Consider the following 13,069-nt stretch of genomic DNA (forward strand, 5'->3'; position numbering starts at 1 on the left):
TTTACTGTATCACAGGAGAGATGAGTCATAGGCAGACACACAGATAAATACAAATGGTAATGAGGGCTTAAAGCAGAAAAAAAAAAAAATAGGTTATGTGAGAGAGAAAAATCAGGTAGGGCCTGGGCTAAGGAGTCAGGATGGCCTCACCAAGGTAGCCGGACATTTAAAGGAGTCCAGCATGAAGAGAGGGGGCCAGTTGCTTAAAAAGCCCGGAGGAGAGCCTTTAAGGCTGAGGGAAAGGTGTGTGAAAGAACTTTGGGGACTCAGACTCTTAGGGCTCCTGGTCGGGCAGGAGGCTCCCTGGGAGGTGCTCCGCTTTTGCTTCCCAGTGGGCAAACCAGAGTACTCTAGGCCTTATGGTTGCCCAGAGGCCCAGAGACCCAGGTGGGTTCCAGAGACCAACCTGGACAAGTTGCCTCATGAGGGTCCATGGTAACAGCCTGCGTGTTAAGTTCAGCTAGTTCAATAAGGTGAGCTTTCCAAGTATTCCCAGACCCCAGCACCTCAGAGAATCATGTCCCAGTGATTTCCATTTCTGCTCATGGCTTTCCACCAGCAGGGCATGCCTGCCTGCTGAAGACCTGGGCCTCACCTCGGTTAGGGTTAACGACGGAGGCGGCTCTGGCCTTCAGGAAAAGAACAAGCAGCAACGGAGAGTGAGAGCAGTAACCAGAGCCAAGGAAACAGCCCCTGCCAACAACTTCCGTTCCTTCTCTTTCCGGCAGCATGGCTGCCCAAGGAGCCCCTGGTGACTGTTTATGGTGATCTGTTTGTTTTGCAATTGACAAAGAAGGAGGGAGCCCTTTCTGACATTTTTGCCCAGAGGCCCCAGATTTTTCAGTATGAAACTGCCAAATACGCAACTTTGGGTGGATATTTGGCTGAATCACTTTGAAGGGCCTGTCAGTGCCTAAAATGGAAATTGTTAGAAAGCAGAGGCGGTTGGTTGCCAACAACCATGAAATGGTAATGACCAAATCATTTATTTTTGCAACGAAATGTCATCCCCTAACACTACAAAGGCAAGGTTTTTTTTTTTTTCTTCTCGTTTGCAAGTCCTGACTACCTAAGAAAAAAAACCTTCCAGAGTGGTTCTGTGGGCCACGCACGTGTGCACGCATGCCCTGTCGCTCTCCCACCCTCCGCCTTCCCGCCCAGCCAAGCCTCCTCCATGTTCCTGGAGACCAGCTGCAAGCTGGGATGAATTAAGAGGTTGGCTGATTGTGAAAGGTAATCAGGCTTTAGCCACCCTATAAAATGAGGGGGAGTTCATTCGGTTATTTATAAGATGGTGTGTGGCCGACTTTACCACATGGCAAAGCCAAGTAGGGGGCAGTAATAGACTCTACCCAACAACATAATGCGGGTCTTTTTAACAGCCTGTTCGAGTCTAGCTAGAGGAGACATGACACTTCATAAGGTTTCTATCTGCTCAGTAGCAGGCAAACCAGGCAAGAGCTCTAATTCTGTACCTTTTATTTTTAAACTCTGGTACTTTCTTCTGAGTTGAGGAGGAAGAGGCTGGAAAATACATTGTGGGCTCACACTGGGGAAGGAAAGAGGATCTGCTGTTTCTTTGAAAACAGCCATTAAGACACTGTTCCCTAGGGCCAATCCCTGGCAGCTTTAACCACAGACAAAGCTCCAGGTCCTTCTTCACATTTTTCCATATTGACTCTTGTGTTAGGATCCATGAAAACTTATACTACCATAAGATTTATTTTAAAAGAAGACTTTACACGCCTTTTGGCTTGAAAATATTTCAATAACGTCCGCACATTCAAAACTGAGAAGTAAGGTGGTTCCACTTGGCTTTCACTAGAGTCAGCTTTGAGAGGGTATTTGGATCACAGTCATTAGTCCACAAGTTTTTGACCAGCTTCTCTTTCAACAGAAGTGGTTTTCCCCAAAGTCCTTTGTGATTGTTGGTGTGGGATCCAATTTGTCAGTAGATCTGGTGTGAAGTTATGGGGACATTACCATTTAGCTGTGGCCCTTGGTCATCTGAATGTGGCAGTCCCTTGGTATCTCACTGCATTAGAAGCCCACGCTTATGGAATCCCTGTTATGCGAAGGGTTATGGCTCTGGTGTGTGGGTGAATCCCTCCTTCCAGTTCCCTCGTAGGGTGGGCTCAAGGGAATTATAAAGTAGGTGAACTCTGTCATTTCTGTCCCTTTCCCAAACTTTTAAGAGCCAACTACTCCTCAGTCTGCAGGCATCTGATCCCACTCTCTCAACTTCAGTCTCTCATCTGTAACAGGAAGGACTTTGACGATGCTGTAAGTTCTCCCCAAACTCTGACATTTGACAAGTTTAATGGATTTGCCAGCTCAGAGGAATGGGGTCATTTTCCAACACTTTCTTTAGTTTGGGGAAACCCATCTTATAGAATGATCTTTCCCTAGGTTGCCCTCATAAGAGGAAAACATGACTCATTTCTGGTGTCGTAGAGTCAACACTTGGCAGCTCTGCAGGAGGAAGCCTTTTTTCCCTGTAGAAGGGGGCACAGAGCGCCATGGAAACCAGACCAGGCACCTACACCTGACCAGGGATGCAGGCACCTGAGGCAGGTGGGGCGGGCAGTCCCTACAGGGGCCAGAATCATCCATACCATGTCAGTCCTCCCATAAAGCTGGCCTCTCTCAGAAGCATGATGGTTCAGAGCTGAGCCCTGGGTCAGAAGAACAGCTCCCCAGCTTACTAGTGGTTTAACCTCGAGCAAGTTAATAAACCTCTGATGTACCTCAGTTTCCTAATCTGTAAAACATGAAAAAGAATTGAACTGTTGTGAGGATTAAATGAAATCAAATGAGCATGTAAATTGCTTAGAACAATGTCCAGCATACAGAATAAATGTTCAGTAAATGGTAACCATCTTCAGCATTGGGCGCACATGTCCAGATGTGGATCCCGGAGTGGAGAGGGTCACATTATACGAGGCTCTTCTCTCTCATGTGCCCGAGACTCTCTGTGCTCTAGGGCAACTTCTGTGAGGTGTCTGATCTGGAATAAGTAACTTCCTCCTTTCTGCAGAGCTAACTGTCCAATGGATAGTCTATCCCAACCTTAGTCTCCCCCAGGGTCACAAGTCAGTGATAACAACCAGATCTGAGGAGAGGGAAGTGTGGTCACTGAAACCTAAGCAATGGCCTCCCTTGCCTGCAGAGGATTTACCAGAACTCAGACCTGAAGGCTCTTGGAGTTGACAAAGGATCTTCTAGAAAAGAATGTTCCCTGGGGGTTCTCCATGTCTGCAGAGGGCCAAACAAGAGAAATCAGACTGTGGTTAGACCCAGGGAAGACACTTGGATGTGGACATTTGTCCCCAGATGGATAAAATGCCAGGCTCCCAAAACAGGTCATGTAGTGTCTTCTCTGGGTAATTTCGGAAAAGAATGGCTGGTCATCTGTCCTAGGTTGTCTCATAGACCGTCAGAGCAGGGAGAAACCTTACAGGTCTCTTATCCAAGCCTTGATTTTAAGCCTGAGAATGCTAATAGCCAGAGAGAGGGGACAGTCGCCCTATAGTCACATATAGCTAATTATTGGCAGGACCAGAACTTTAAGTCATAAGCCAACAGATCATGCCACTGCACCGTACTGGTCTCTTTAGGTACTCAGACTGTTGTCCCTGCTACTTCTGGAATGCTCTGTAGTACCAACATACTAAAAAGTAACTGAGGCTCACCCAGGAGGACTTGTGAAGGTCCTGAGCAGCGCCTAACTTGCAGCTCCTCCAATGTATCCAACCCGATTTCGGAGCTAAGGCTGTCAGAGCATTTCAGCCAAGCCTCCTCACTCAACTAACTGGTCTTCTAAGCTTACCATTTGAAAGCAGCTGTGGTTAAAGCAGAGCTTGCTGACTCAGCCCATGGAGTAAGGATGACTAAACACAAGAATTTCCTGTTGGGGGGGGGGATGGAAAATATCTTTCAAATGCATTTGTTTCAGGGAACCATTCTGATCAGTCAGGACCTGGCCCACCGTGGGCCCATGAGGAAAAGCAGCAGGCTGTCCCCGCTCAGCACCAACGCAGGATTTGCAGATGTTTCCTTTCTTTTTGCTAAACAACACTGTGGCTGTCTCGGCACCATTTTGGTCTGGCCTGCATTCACACAGAGCTTAATCTGCCAACTGGTACAGCCCAAAGCCAAGGGGAGCGGATGTCTCCCCTGACCGGAGGGGCCTTTCACATTCCCCTGCTCGGAGGCCTTCCCCCCAGGGGTGAATGGGGCTGATCTGCTTTATCTCAAGACAGCTTCAATTCTGAGCCCACCTTGAACTCGAAAGAGATGTTCATTTATGCTGACTGATCAGAAAACAGTGTGGGCTGGCTTGCATCTCCAGGGTGCACTCTGGGGAGTTTGCAATCTGGAGTAAAGTCATCATTTTCAGGTCTAAATACCACACAGACATTGGACAACTTTAGGAAACGAACATTGACCTTCAGTTGGATTGCTCACCAGCTTAAGGCATTAATTCAGTGAAGCTAAAATTTGGATAAATATTTCAAGGCTCTTGGCTGGGAAGGAGTCTGCCTTGCTCAATTAGAAAGTTGGAGACACCTGGTGCATTTGGGGGGCGACACATTTTTACAACTTGCAAATTAGAAAGGGGGGCGGGGAAAGAGGGAACCGTGAAGTTGTCGGCCATCTTCTCCAACAGTTCTGACATAGAGGGGTTGAGTCCGAGGGGCTGCTTCATCCTCTCTCTCCTCTCTCCATCCCCAGCCGCGCATTCACAAGGAGGAAACAGAAGCGACTGCCTTGGAGGTCTCAAGGAGGGTCAAGCATATATTTTTCATAAGTGAGTAACAATTTCTTATTCCAATGGGGGAATGTTCTGGGACAGGGCAACGTGGAGTAATAATGGAAAGCCATCTGGTCTTGGGGGAGGGGGAAAGGAGGAGCGAGAGAGAGAGAGTGCCCCAGTTCCTTGCCACCTGGCAGTGTGGGCTTGGAAGCCTTATTTTCCTTTTTCCAAGTCTGTTTCAGATCCTGTGTGCACTTAACGTACATAAAGTGCCTGGGAATAATATGGCCTCGATAAATGTTTTCTAAATTTCTGAATTGCTAATGGTTATGAATTCTTCTGTTTGTCGAACACTTTACAGTGAATACAGTATTTCTGTACACACTCTCTTATTCGAATCTGGTAAGACGCATGTGACGTAAGCAGGGTAAGGATTGTTACCTGTCTGAGAGAGGGAAGTGAGGCCCAGGGAGGTAAGAGGCTATATACACGCAGGAACAAGGGCTCCAGGTCCACCGTTCCTTCAAACATACTACGCAACATCTCATTTTCAAGTGCAAAGGTTTTTAAAAGGACAAAGTGCTGTAGGATCCATGTATCAGATCTATGCCTTGCAACTAAGCACCGTTTGTATGAGGGTTTAAACACTCGCGGGGGCCTTAGACGAAGCGGTCTTGGGCTGTGACTAACAATAGTATTGAAGATTACAGTAAGACCTTGTCTACTCAAAACCCAAGAGGCCAGGGGGAAGTGGCCTTGGAATGACTTGGGTTGGGATTATCTACTATTTTGTAAAAGAACAATAGGACCTCTGGTTGGTGGGGAACAAACACTTGCTATTTGGAATAACACGGGCCAGAGTTAAGGAGGTTGATTGTAGACTCAGGTGAGGGAGCCAATATATACTTATTCCACCCCCATTGGGTACCTGGCCTCTCGTGGAGCCATCAGCTACTTAACAAGAGTGGACTTGCAGTCTGAATGTTCTTTGGGTTTCCATAGGTCTTAGAACCCTTGACTCACGGTGCTGAGTAGGGCCGTTATAGGTCATATAGTCCAATCGCCATGTAGCAAGGCCACTGCTGTCTGCTGAGTGACTACCCCCCCTCTGGTGACCAAAACAAACAAACAAACAAACAAACAAAACAAAACTTCCTACCAGCTCTATGTGTCATTTCTAGCTCCATGCCCTGGCAGTCCTGATGATGGTCATCTGCACCATCGTCATCTCTGACTGCATGGCGCTCCAGGCGAGCACAGCGATGCTTGTTGCAAATGCATCTCATGGAGGTGACTAGGCATGCTCCTGAAAGTTACATGAAAACAAAATTTCCATAAAGCAAACCCTGGCTTGTGTGTCCTAGGTTGTTGCCTACTTTATCACTTTTTTTAAAACATAGAATTAGGTTGGCTTAAAGCAGGGACTTTTTAACCTAGGGTCTGTAGCTCTTGGATGAAATACAGGAAGCTCCATGAATTTTTCTGAAACTACACAAAATTGTGTGTTTGCATTTATATACAGTTTTCTAAGAAGAGAGCCTATAGCTTTCCTCAGATTCTCAAAGGGGTCTACCCCCGAAAATGTTAAGAACTTTTGGCCTAGAGGAAGGTGGAACTGTGATCGTGTTCGTGAACATCACAATTTGCAGCCCTCACCGCAGGTTCGTAGGGCAGTAGCTTTGTCTTTGTTCTCGTCCCTCCCACTGCCTCAGGAGGATGGGTACCCACAGGGCATGCTGCCAAGCTCCGGTCATCCCTCTGCCCGATTTGCAAGGTGATGGCCACACCAAGAGGATTTGAGTGGGGATTGTTTGCCATACAGCTTGACCTTTAGAGGCAGATAGCTCTGTGATTTGGGGCAAGTCACTTCATCTCCCTGATCCAGTTTCCTCATCTAATATATAGGGGGAAATAACAGGGATGTTGTGAGGATTCTAAGCGAGGCGATGGCTATAATGTGCTTGATGCATACTAAATGCTCAGTAAATAAAAACATCAACAGTGTCTGTACCAGGTGGGCAAGTCCTTAAGAAGACCTGAAGCTCTTTTCTGGCTACATGACAAGCTCTTTCTGGGGGCCACCTTGCTGCCCAGGGCCATGCTCAGTGGCCCATTGGTGGGCATGGGAACAAAACTGATTGGACCTTTGCTATTTTGTCAAAACACAGGCTTTGGCCTGTTCAACACTTGTCCTCTGCTGAAAGCTGTGGAGGGGCCCTGAAACTGTGTTTGGTTATTGAAAAATTCTAGGTGGAGGTTCAGGCTGTGTCTATAGGAGACCAGAACGACTGGTGTGGTCAAATGAACATAGCACAGAGCTAGGCCCACGGGAAAGGCGTCTATAGTCAGGTCGGGGAGTGGAGAATTCCAATAGTCCAACAAGTCACTGCACCCGATGGTCTGGTACAGTTAGGGGCTGTGAGGCTACAGAGAAGGGGAGACATAAGTCAGTGACTGGACACTCGAACGACTTCTGAAAGTCAGGCCTTGGGTTTTGGGAGACAGAGGGAAGAAGGAAAGCGTGGTGAGCAGAACAGCGAGAGCAGAGAGGCTGGAAGGAGCACATGCTGGGGGCTGGAGGTGCTTCCACGGTGGCTAACCAGGGGGCTGCTTTGGAAAGTAGCAGAAATTTTGGTTGAACGGGTTACCGAAGGCCTCAAGTGCCCAAACCAAAAGGGAAAGGGTGTGGACTTGATGTGGTAGGCAGTGAGGAGCCACTAAGAGGGGCAAGAAAAGGGGATGGAGTCAGAGAGTCCGGCTGGGAACCGCAAATAAAAATCCAGACTGAAATGGGCAGAACGGTTGGGGCTAGCATGAGGCCATGGGAACGATGAGCGAGAGCTTGCTGGTCTCCGGAGCCTTCGCCTCCAGTAACACCAAGAGTTTTCTCTCTGCAAGGAGCAAATTGATTTTGCATCTTTATTTTTGTGTCTTTTTAGTTTAATTCCAGTATAGTGAACATACAGTGTAATATGAGTTTCAGGCGTACAATATAGTGATTCAGCACTTCCATACATCACCCGGTGCTCATCACGACAAGTGTGCTCCTTAATCCCCTCCCCGCCCCCCCCCCACACCCGCCTCCCCTCTGGTAACCATCAGTTCTCTATAGTTAAGAGTCTGTTTCTTGCTTTGTCTTTCTGTTTTTTTCCCTTTGCTCGTTTGTTTTGTTTCTTAAATTCCACATATGAGCACAATCCTATGGTATTTGTCTTTCTCTGACTGATTTATTTCACTTAGCATAATACTCTCTAGCTCCATCCGTGTTGTTACAAATGGCAAGATTTCATTCTTTTTGATGGCTGAGTAATATTCCGTTGTACGTATAGATATCACCTCTTCTTTATCCATTCATCAGCCAAGGGACACTTAGGCTGCTTCCATAGTTTGGCCATTGTAAATAATGCTGCTAGAAACATAGGGTGCATGGATCCCTTTGAATGAGTGTTTTTGTATTCTTTGGGTAAACACCCACTAGCACAAGCAATTCCTCTTTCATACAGGAGCACGTGACCTGCTTCAAGCCAACCAGGCAGAATCACTTGCAAAGGAGAAGAACCAAGAGGTGACCCTCCATGTTACCAAATGGGTCTTTACCAAAGGATGCACAGAAGGTTCTTTGACTTAGAAGCTCCCCTAAGTTTAGAATGCTTTCAGATTAGAACAGTAGGCTTTTTTTGAATTTAAGAAGAACAGTCAAAAATTATATGGGAAAGATTTTTTTAAATAGCTAAAAAGGGGGTGGGGAGACCAGTCACGTGTTTCCAGTTGTCCTTTCTTGTGATACATGGGAATTATATAAAACTTACAATTTCTGAAAATAATACTAAGCTGTAGTAATTTTAAAAATAATTTATAGGGGCAGCAGGGTGGCTCAGTCGGTTAAGCATCTGCCTTTGGCTCAGGTCATGATCCTGGGGTTCCTGAGATCAGGCCCCGTGGACTCCCTGCTTATCGGGGAGTCTAGCTGGTCGCTCTCCTTCTGCTCCTCCCCCTGCTCGTGCTCTCTCTCTCTCTCTCTCTCTGTCTCAAATAAAATCTTTTTAAAAATAAAAATAATTTGGGGCACCTGGGTGGCTCAGTCATTAAGCGGCTGCCTTCGGCTCAGGTCATGATCACGGGGTCCTGGGATCGAGCCCCGCATCGGGCTCCCTGCTCTGCGGGAAGCCTGCTTCTCCCTCCCCTGCTCCTCCTGCTTGTGTTTCCTCTCTCGCTGTGTCTCTCTCTGTCAAATAAATAAATACAGTCTTTAAAAAAATTGTTAAAAAAAAGAAATAAAAATAATTTATATATGAGGATTAGCCAGTACTAATAATAACAGTCAGCATGTATCAAGGACTTGCATATTACTAAACAATTTAAAGACATTACCCTGTTTAATCTTCACAACAATCTCTTGAGATATATTTTGCTATTTCTCCCCATTTCACAGATGAGGAAAATGATGCTTTCAGAGTAGTTAACTAATGTGCACAATATCCCTAAAAAAAAACAAGAAAGAAAGAAACTCCCCTAAGTTATGTGCAGGTTAGTGCCCTGCCTCCCAGGGAGGATTTGGGGGTGCAGCGTGACAAAACGCCTCCACAGTCTCCCTCCTCAGCCTCTGCCCGGGGCTCTACTTGATGCAACAGGTCTTGAGAGGCTTTTCAGGTGGAAAAACACCTCTCTCGGCCTTCACAGTTTGGTCATGGACCTGGTCCAGCGGTGAACTGATATTGTTGACATTTCAGCATAAAATGTACAGAGAGAGAGGTCTGCAAAGGAGGGGCGGGGGGAGCTCAGGATTCAGTTCCCTGGGTTGTCCTGAGAATTTCTTTCCTAGACTTGAACATTTTCCTTTGGGTGAGAAAACCCAGTGCTGTGAAGTAATTCTTCACTCCCAGTCAGCACTCCCCGTGCGGGGCCGTGAGTATGGAAATGCCTCTGAGCAATCACGTTAGCTGGGACTCTCTGAAGCACCATTTATTTCTACCTGTTATGTGTCTGAGTGGCCCAAGCCTGGTTCAATCGCCTTATACCCCGGGATGGGTCTCCCTCCTCAATGGGAAGGGACCATGCACTTGATTGAGATTGCCAACAGAGGCTGGATTCAGCACCCGCTCAGCTGAGTGAAGGTTGCATATGTTCGCACTTGCTAGAAGATGATCTTGTTTTCACATTTAAGGGAATATAAAAATGACTTTGTTGTGTCTAAATTGCCTTTGCTGGATGAATAGAGCCCTGTGGCTTCAGGGCTTAGAAAGAATTGTGTAGCGATCACATATTTCCTTATATACGTTTCCATATGGCTCTATTTGCTAATATACGTACGTCTCAGGACTGCTCCCTGATTCTCACTGAGACTGGGTGTTTCCTGTATGTGACTTCTTTCTGTCCATCTAGGTGGTAAGTCCATAGCTTGTATCTGAGCCTCTGTACTCTGAGGAGTCCTGTGCGGTTGTGTTTGGGGTTCCCAGGCTAAAACTAAGATCCTGTTATTATTGAACCTCTCTTGGACAAAAGCTAGGGGTGGGGAAATCTGTTTAGTGGCTGTAAGCAGTCTGTAGCATATAAGAGATGAAACTTTTGTTATCCGTTTAGGACAAACTACAGTTAACTCTTGAACATGTTCACACCCCTGCACAGTCAAAAATCCGCATGTACCTTTTGATTCCCCCCAAACTTAACTACTAGTGGCCTGCTGTTGACCTTACTGATGACAAAAACAGTCTATTAACAGACATTTTGTATGTTATAGGTATTACATACTGTATTCTTATAATAAGGTATGCTCTGAGAAAAGAAAATGTTATTAAGAAAATCATGAGGAAAATACATTTACAATACTGTACTGTATTTATATATAAAAAAAAAATCTGCACATAGGTGGACCCGTGCAGTTCAAACCCATGTTGTTCAAGGCTCCACTATATTCCTGTTTTAAGGAAGACAGCAGCTCCTGCACGTTGAGAGCTTCCTGTGTGCTTGGAACCGTGCTAAACCCTTTATGTACCTAATCCCACGTAAGCTTCACAAATCCCTAAAAGCCATGTGCCAGTGTTAGCCCCCAGACAATGGAAGAGGAAAGTGATGGGAAGAGAGGTTAAGAGACTTGACCAAGTCAAGGCAGCTAGCAAGTGGAGAGCTGGGATCTGAACCCGTACTATTTATGACCATGGAAACCTTTCCCCCGGAAACTGCTCAAGATTCATCTCCCTGCACATTTCAAGCAAGGACTCTCACAAAATTAAAGTGTGGTTCAAGAAGCGAAAGTGGGGGCACCTGGGTGGCTCAGTCGGTTAAGCGTCTGCCTTCAGCTCAGGTCATGATCCCAGGGGGTCCTGGGATGGAGCCCCTCGTCAGGCTCTGCGCTCAGCGGGGAATCTGCTTCTCCCTCCCTTTTTCCCTCTGCTCCTCCCCCCTTCATGCTCTCTCTCGCTCTCTCTCAAATAAATAGTCTTTAAGAAGTGAAAGTGGCCTTGTGAGGAGGAGGATCTATAAAGTTGTGTACGTGGGAGGCAGGGGATCGGGTCTGCAGACTAGTTTGCTGTGGGAGCAATTGTATCTCAACTGGGGAGAGAACCAGGAAGCTGAGGGGATGGCATAGAGTCCGGCAGGCAGTCCCCTCAGCTGGGCTTGAGCCCCGACGGGAGAGGGCCGAGGCCAGAGCCTTGCTTGTAGGCCTGGGAATCTGTGTAGTACCAGTGAGACGGCTGCTAAACTCGGCTTAGTTGGGCAGAGGGGACACTCCGCTCTTTGCACTAAACCTACACTGCTCTTGTGATTGGTGTTTTTGTTCCTATTTTCTGCTTCTTGCTGACATCTAAATTTTGATTTCTGTGTGTTCGCTGTGTATCTAACTACCATACTGAAATCTTGTTAATTCTGATGTAAAATTATAATCCACTCACATCTCTTGGGTTGTGTAGCTATGCAAGCGTATCATTAATGTGTATCTACACACACACACACACACACACACACACCTTCTCCATTTTACAGATTAAAGAAACTGAGGTTCATAGAGGTTTAGTAACTCCCTCTAGGTCACAGAGCTAATAAGTGACAGTGCACAGATTAAACAATAGACCTGCCTTCAGATCCTGAGCCTGAAGTTACTATACAATAATATCTCTCTTATACCTAGAACTTTTTTGTAAAGATGGGATGATGCTGTACACGTTCTTTGTAATCTCCTTCTTTCACTTAATAATACATCATAACAACTTACCTATATGCCTAAATATTCAATAACATTTTAATGGAGGCATAAATACCTTTATGATAAGGATAATAATGAACATTTATTGAGGGCTTACAATGTGTCAGGCACCTTAACATGGACTATTTCATATCGTTGTGTTTATATGACACTGGGATGACTGGTTGCTACAATCACATCGGTTCAGAAGCTCCAGCCTGCTACTCTCCTTCCTGGTGGCACCCACCCTAACCTGTCACCGGCAACCAGCTTTGGGGCTGTGGGGTCTGCATGGACCGCTATGTTGTGTAATGCAAAATGCCCATGTCTTATTGGGTAAAAAGCAAGCAGCAAGCATCGGGGCTGGGCAGAGGGCAGGGCAAGGGTGGAGAGAGTGACCCTTGATGTTGGCAGAACTCCCTGGGCGGGGGGCTGGGGGGTGGGCTAACGTTACTAGTATAAATAAGGGAGTGAGAGAAACTGCTCCCCTCTAGATTCTTGGGAGCTTGGAGATGATACTACAACCCAAGGAAAACCGTGTCAGAGAAGAGATTTTAGGGGCTGCAGGAGCCAAAGATGAGCAGGCACCATTGGTGGGTCAGAGGGAGAAGATATAGTGAAGACATCAACATCTGTATCTTGCGCACAAATATGATCCTTTCCATTGATGCCCTGTGACTACTTAATGCATCCTGGCTGCTAGGGACTAAATTATGTCCCCTTCCCAAATTCCCCTGTTGAAGCCCAAACCCCCCAGTGTGATGGTCCTTGGAGGTGGGGCCTTCGGGAGGTCTTTAGGTTGAGATGAGGTCATGCAGGTGGGGCCCTCATGATGAGATTAGTGCCCTCATAAGAAGAGACACCACAGAGCTCACTCTCCCTCTCTCCCCACTGGCCTTATACTTCACCTGATTCCCTACCTTCTGGAAATGTTAGAGAAAAATGGCTCATGCTTCTCAGATGGCTCTCAGAAGAGTGTTAGAAAAATATATTTTATTCATTCTTTTAAAGAACGCCACGAATAATTATTGAGCACCTCTTACATGCTAGGAACACCTCTCGACAGTGACCAAGGCAGTTGCTCCCCATTCTTCCTTCCCCCCAGCCCGATGTATAACTAATCTACTTTCTGT

At 46.5% G+C, this 13,069-nt stretch overlaps 1 protein-coding gene across 1 annotated transcript in view; it reads left to right on the forward strand.

Annotated features, from left to right (window-relative positions):
* Nucleotides 1–4,760: 4,760 nt before the first annotated feature.
* Nucleotides 4,761–13,069, forward strand: part of PLAC1 (placenta enriched 1) — a 41,096-nt gene continuing 32,787 nt past the window's right edge. Inside the window, exon 1 of the mRNA XM_027609327.1 lies at nucleotides 4,761–4,810. The gene's annotated coding sequence lies outside the window, so the exon portion shown is untranslated. The remainder of the gene's footprint in view (nucleotides 4,811–13,069) is intronic.

Source organism: Zalophus californianus, chromosome X (assembly GCF_009762305.2).
Source record: "Zalophus californianus isolate mZalCal1 chromosome X, mZalCal1.pri.v2, whole genome shotgun sequence".
Classification (NCBI taxonomy): Eukaryota; Metazoa; Chordata; class Mammalia; order Carnivora; family Otariidae; genus Zalophus; species Zalophus californianus.